Consider the following 6,693-nt stretch of genomic DNA (forward strand, 5'->3'; position numbering starts at 1 on the left):
CACACTGGCCTGAGGCTTTATTGATCTAACCCACCTGAACCAGCCCCAACTGAGAACCAGGTTCTGCCTCTCCCTAAGAGATCTTCTCCCTAAGAGAATTCCTAGAAACCTAAAGTTTCTCACTATGGCTCCTCCCTAGATCTCAGGACCACCTGGAGGTGGGAGAGCTGTGCTATATGTTTCAGAATCTGATTTGCAAGCTTGCTCCCACCTTCCTGTGCGTCACATCTCAATGATGTCAACAGCACTGGCTTAGCTAGCTGTTGTTCACCCACCACCACAGCCCCAGAGCCACAGTAGTCCACAGAAGTCCAGCACAGGGACTTAGCTGCTAAAGAAACAAGTGGAGAAGTTACTGAGAAAGCATCACCCCCACCGATTCTGTTCACAGCAGATTTCTGCTCAGCCAGATCCTAAGAGCCTATCCTGCAGCCTGGCCCTTTGCCCCTGCCCCCAGGCACTTCCTGGACCTAGTTTCTTTTTTAATCAGAATTCTAGACATATTGTTCAGCAATAAGTGATACTCATCTGCCAGCACTAAGCAAATCTGGAATTTCCAATGAGTCTATCCTTTTGTAAGACTGGCTTGAAAATCTAGCCCTTCTCAAAAAACATTCAACACTTTTTTTTCTTTTTTAGAAAGCTCTCCTACAGAAACCATCCAAAAAGTACATAAAGCTTTCTGCACAAGCATCACTACATCACTAAGAAAAAACAAAAACTATATATGTATATGTGTGTGTTCAGCAACAGTTGAATGATTTTTTTAAGTTATGGCATATTCAGCTGACAGACGATGATACTGCCTTTGTGATTTTTAAAGGTATAGGGTCAAGTCTGTGACAGAATCTTAAATGAAAAATGCTGAACACCAGGCTATCTACATGAATCTGTGTCAATCTATCTGTCCATCTATAAAGACAACAGCTATAACACTGGGTGTGGTGACTGACACCTATAATCCCAGAGCTTTGGGAGGCCAAGGCAGGTGAATCACTTGAGCTCAGGAGTTCGAGACCAGCCTAGGCAACATGGCAAAACCCCATCTCTACAAAAAATACAAAAATTAGTCAGGCATGGCGGTGTGCACCTGTGGTCCCAGCAACTCGGGAGACTGAAGTGGGAGAATCGCTTAGCCCGAGAGGTCGAGGCTGCAGTGAGCTGTGATCACTGCACTCCAGCCTGGGTGACAGAGCAAAAACCCTGTCTCAAAAAGAAAAAGAAAAAAAAAAAAAGATATCAGCTATATTCTTAAACATGAAAAAGACTAGTAGGAAATATGCCGGTATGTTTCTTTTGGGTGATAGGAATTTGGGTGTGCTTTTATATCTCTTTCAACTTTTCAAATTATATTCAATGAGCCTGCATTACTTTTTACTTTTAAAATGAAGGAAGAGATTATCCCCCCCTCAAAAGGCAAAAGCAAAGACCCATACCCCTATCCCCAACATCTCTGTGAGGCAAGTCATTCTCTCTCTCTCTCTCTCTCTCTGCCTGGGCTTTGTGAGGGGCTCTGGAGAAGCAGCGGGTGTGGGGAGTGGATAGAGAAGCAGCTACATAACACACCCAGACCAGACTTTAAAATCACTGCCAAAGAATTCAGCAACAGCCAATTATATAGCCCCTGGCCTTCATTTGTGCAGGGAAGGGGCGGGCTGAGGCCAAGCCACAAAGTGGAACCTGAAACACTGAGTGTGTGACTCACCCCTCTGTCTTCTAAGGACAAATCCCTTTAGGCCACATTCACCCAGAACCAGCTCCCCACTAAACCCTGTCCCCCACCCCCAAGCCCCACTCTCCAACCTGGAGGTCTCTGACTTACAGAACAATATCCTGAGATCACTCCTTGAGCTAGTGACCGCCTCAGCTCACCCGGCAATGGCCCAGATCAACACAGAGGCCCCTACAACTCAGGTCTCAGGTCTCTACAATCTCAATCGCAGTCTGGCTCCCAGGAACCCCTACCAAGTTTAGGGACAGGAGGGACCCTGTGAGTCTAATCCCATGCCTTGTTAATTCCCCTAGGAGCCAGGGTCTGGCTGGCTGGCCTTACAGTGACCTCACTGCCCAGGGACCACACCAGTCTATACCAAAGCCAAATGTAAAACTGTCACCATGCCAGGCCCTCAAAGGATTTAAGCTTCAAGGGCAGACCATTTGTCCTAAGACAACTGGTTTGCTGCTCCACTGGATAAGAAAAACTGGAATTTCCAGGTAGATGTGGGTTCAAGCAGAATTCCAGTCTCTGCTTCTTCACAGTAAGAGCAGAGAACAAAGAGTAAGAAACAAGGTACAGGAGGCACTGGGTAAACAGATAGCAGGGAAATCAGCAGGTATGACTACTGAATAAACCTCTTTCACAAACACACACCCACAGCCCAGCTGAGTGCAAAGGGGATGAGCCTGCCGGCCCTGTTCCTTAAGTCTGCATGGTCCCTAGGGTGGAATCTGTGGAAAGCTTGGACTGCCTTGCTATTAACTGCCCCATAATTCCCAACCCATAAATTAGCTTAGTCCCAGCCTAGAAATCCCTACCCTGCTGCTACCCAAAGACCATAATACCCAGTGATATCTCATTATAATCATTATAAAGCAGCAAGTTAAAGATTACTCAGCAGAACTAATGCATAGCTTCAGAAATTAGAGGAAAATTTTCACACAACCAAATAAAACCAGGGCTGGAGAATTTTGATATGAACTTGGAGTTTCTGAAAGAAGAAAGGAAGAAATGAAGGAGGGAGGGGAGTGATAGGGAAGGGGATAAATACACACTTTGGTTCCCCTAGATGACGTCAGCACTGTTCAATTATGCCTCCCCTGCCTAAATTAAGAGTTCCGGAAGAGGAGGCACTTTGTTTTCTTCTTTGTAGCTCTAGTGCCCAGCATAATACAGGAATACTGCTGGAACTGAAGGAATGAAGTTATCAGATGCCTTAGCCATCACGGATATCCATACAAGACCACCATACAAGACCCTTCAGATGGACCAAAAGACACACCTTGCAGGGATCTTCTTCTGAAACGCTAGGGCATATCAGGTCACCCCTGAACCTGTGCACTAGCCAACTATTGAATAGTAACCTCCAGGAAGAGCACTAGACAATCCCATCGTGGAATGCTACAGTTCTAAGAAGCTGCAGTTTAAGTCCAATCCCACATTTGGCTCTTACTCCCCATTCCCCAGGAAGTTTCCATTTGGTTCATCAGAGGCTCCACTGCAGGTGGAGGAGGTGCCTTGTGTTTGCTCAAAGTCTGGAATGAATTACAGCAGCCAGGGATCACTCTTATTGCCATAGGCTGTGTCTAAGAAAGCGACCAAGTTTCACCATGAAAGCAAACCAAATAGTCATGGAGGGTATTTCTCAATCTCAGACTGTTAGACAAAGAATGTCTGTGTATACGTCAATACATTATTTTCCACGAGAAAAACAACAGGACAAAACTGGCTTACAAGACTAGTTATCTGAGCCTAAAGCTTCAACCCCCAGGATGAAGCTCCACCCCAAGCCGGAAGGTGATGAGGTTCCAAGGCTCATCCCCAAAAGGGCGAGAGAGAGTCCTTTCCCAAGCCTCAAAGTACACTCTGTCCTGGGCAGCCTGCTTGTGTCCACATGTGTGCATATGAGGGAGGGGGAAACGTGCTGGTAGAGAAACACCTGAGAGCTGAGAGCCCAGCAAAGACCAGCAAGTGCTAGGACACAAACCCTGGCAGACGCTCAGCGACAGCCCCCATAAAAACCAGGGAAACCGGCTCATGAGCAAGTGCTCCTCGGGTGCCCTGGCTACCTGTAGCTGCTGTTTGCTGGTCCAAGTGCCCATCTCTCGATCAGAGTCTTCCCTTTGAACAAATGAAGAGGATCTCCTCAAAGCATAGGTGGGCAAGAGCGGCCTCTGAGGCTTAAGCAGTCTAACACTCACTCCCCTAACCCCCTGAGGGGACTGTACCAACCATCCCAGGCCCCAGCTGAGCCCCTAGGCCAGCCTGCCTCTCTCACCAGTTCAGCTTCAGGTACTGCCCACCTCCCCCCATCACCCTACTCATCTTCAGACTGGCAGTGCCACAGCTGGTCAAGTCCCATTGAGCTGCTGCCCAATCTGAGCAGAGATAAACATGACAGGGGGAAGAAGCCCAAGGCCACTGTTCCTCCCATCTCAGCAGGCAAACACCCAGGTGGCCAGAAAAGAGGGCCTCGCTGCAGGGTTATAAGTGGATGCTGCATGGCCCCGCTGAGGACCTGAGACAGGGTTAGGAAAGAAGGATAGCATAGCACCTGCAGGCCTAAACTACCTGGGAGGATTCCCTGGAGAAAGCTGTAGAATCCTCAGGAAAGGCCCCCCTTCCCACTGCATCACTCACTCCTGCAAGCCTCACATTAGCCCACAGCAGGGTGCCTGGTGTGGGGGCGGGGGGGTACTATGGCTCCAAACCTGCAGCCTGCCCCAGGTCACACTAACCCAAGTCTATCTGAAGAGTATTTCAAGGCCCTGACAACTCCAACAGCAACCCATCAGCAGTCCAATCCGGTGCCTTATGTCCTCCAGGGAAGGGTTTGCCCATAACCCACACCTGTCAGCTGAGAGGAATCTCAGCATCTGGCCCAGACCCCTGGACACCAGAAAGTAAAGCCAAGTCGGGGAAAGGAACTGCAAGTAGTGAAAAGGCCACAACTCTAAACCCCAGGGATGCTTTCTCCCACCAACCTCAAAACCACCCGCAAGGGCTTTGGCTGACACCTGCCCATGAACAGATGGGCTCGACTCCCCCCACACACACACTCCCAAGGAGACTTTCAGCTTTCTCAAGGCCTCATAGCCAGGAACCTCCACTCTGAGAACTGTACCTAACCACCCAAACCTACAGACCCTATTAAAATGAAGAAAAGACCTCTCGGCCCCCATTTCTGGGGCTGCCTCAGCAGCAGCCTAAACGTCATGGTCCCTTGCATGTCACATGAAAGCAGCCAAAATAGAGAAGGCACTCTCTCCTCGTCCTCCAAAATGTTCTTTCTCAGGAAGTCCTTTCAAGTAGCCAATTATAGTCCATTTAGAAACACCAGTAACTAACTGGTGACAAGCCGATCACTAGCAACACCATTACAAAACAAAACTAAAAAGAGATATGGTCACGACCTTGTCTCTTACGCTTCCGAGAGAAGATGTGATACTCAAATACCAATGTAATCAACTTTGCGGTACTTTTGTTTAACTTGCTAATTATTTTTTCTTTCTGTGCAATATCCAGGCAACAACTAAAAACAAAAGCAAAAAACCTGGCCTTTTTCTGGCCTGGAGACTCAGTCTCTCTCCCCCTTCACTCTGCTGTGCAGAGCCATTTCCGTGGGAGTCTGAAAAAATGAAACTTTTTAAAGATCCTAAGCAAATATTATTACTATATTATTATTATGTGGTGTATTGAGTGCCCGTATTTTTTTTTTTTTTTTTTTAGACAGTCTTGCTTTGTCGCCCAGGCTGGAGTGTACTGGCACAATCTTGACTCACTGCAACCTCTGCCTCCCGGGTTCAAGCAATTCTCCTGCCTCGGCCTCCTGAGTAGCTGGGATGCCACCACCCCTGGCAAACTTTTTTGTATTTTTGTAGAGATGGGATGGTGTTTCACCATATTGGCCAGGCTGGTCTCAAACTCCTAACCTCAAGTGATCCACTCCCCTCAGCCTCCCAAAGTGCTAGGATTACAGGCGTGAGCCACCATGCCCAGCCTGAGTGCCTGTATTTAATGTACACGATCTCATTTAGTCTTAAAAAAAACCCCTGTAAGGTAACCATCGACAACCACATTTTACACAAGGAAGAGATTTTTGAGAAACTCGATAGCATGTCTCAAGTCAGACACTTAGCAGCAAGGCAGAGTCCATTTCATTTTATGGGACTAGTCTGCTTCCCAGAATAATCATCAAATGCAAAGGAATTTAATTATCTGCTTAAAAAAACAAGCCCCCATTATTACCACAGTTCATGTCTGACCAATTCCAAGATGTTCTTCCCAAACTTGATATGAACACATTGACGCAATTACTGGCGAAATTGAGCAAGAGTATGTAGTAGCCAGGGCTCCGTGGGAAAGTGACAGAAAACTCCTATAGGCAGGATGTCATCCTGCCTGCCAGGGCCCCTCACTCACAACAATTATCTAAAACCTAGCATTAGAAATGAGAGACCACCTGTGTGGTAACCCTGGAAGCAACTTGTGGTTGCCTTGGGCCTGTGGGCCTGTAGGTTACAGGTCAAAGAGAAGTCCAGACTAGGCTCAGCCTGCTGCTATGAGGAATGCAAACTCACCTACTCAAGCTCTCTGCCTATGCTGAAACAGGCTAGAGGTCAGAGTTCAGATCATCTGGGCAAGATAATTGAGACTCAGGCTGCTACCGGAAGTACCAGAAATGGGCAACGTGGTATTGACTGGTTATATTTTAGCCCTCTAGCCCCCAGAGTACACAAGCTCTCTGCCCCTGGGAGAGATCCCTGCTCACCTAGGTTTTGGGTACCCATACCGGGAGGAGGCTAGGGGGAAGGGCTCTCGGTCACGATCCACACAAGAGGAAGAAATGAACACACAGTGACAATTTACTGAGGGCTTACCCTCATTAATTAAGCCCTTATTTACATTGTTCACATAATCTTCCAAAACAACCCCTTGAAAGGGTGACCATTTATTATCCCAGAAGAGAAACCTGA

At 47.6% G+C, this 6,693-nt stretch overlaps 1 protein-coding gene across 3 annotated transcripts in view; it reads right to left on the reverse strand.

Moving 5' to 3' along the window:
* The window catches only part of B4GALT1 (beta-1,4-galactosyltransferase 1), an 80,899-nt gene that overhangs the window by 55,308 nt on the left and 18,898 nt on the right, over window positions 1-6,693 (reverse strand). The window lies entirely within an intron of this gene.

This window comes from Gorilla gorilla, chromosome 13 (genome assembly GCF_029281585.2).
Source record: "Gorilla gorilla gorilla isolate KB3781 chromosome 13, NHGRI_mGorGor1-v2.1_pri, whole genome shotgun sequence".
NCBI classification, from domain to species: Eukaryota; Metazoa; Chordata; class Mammalia; order Primates; family Hominidae; genus Gorilla; species Gorilla gorilla.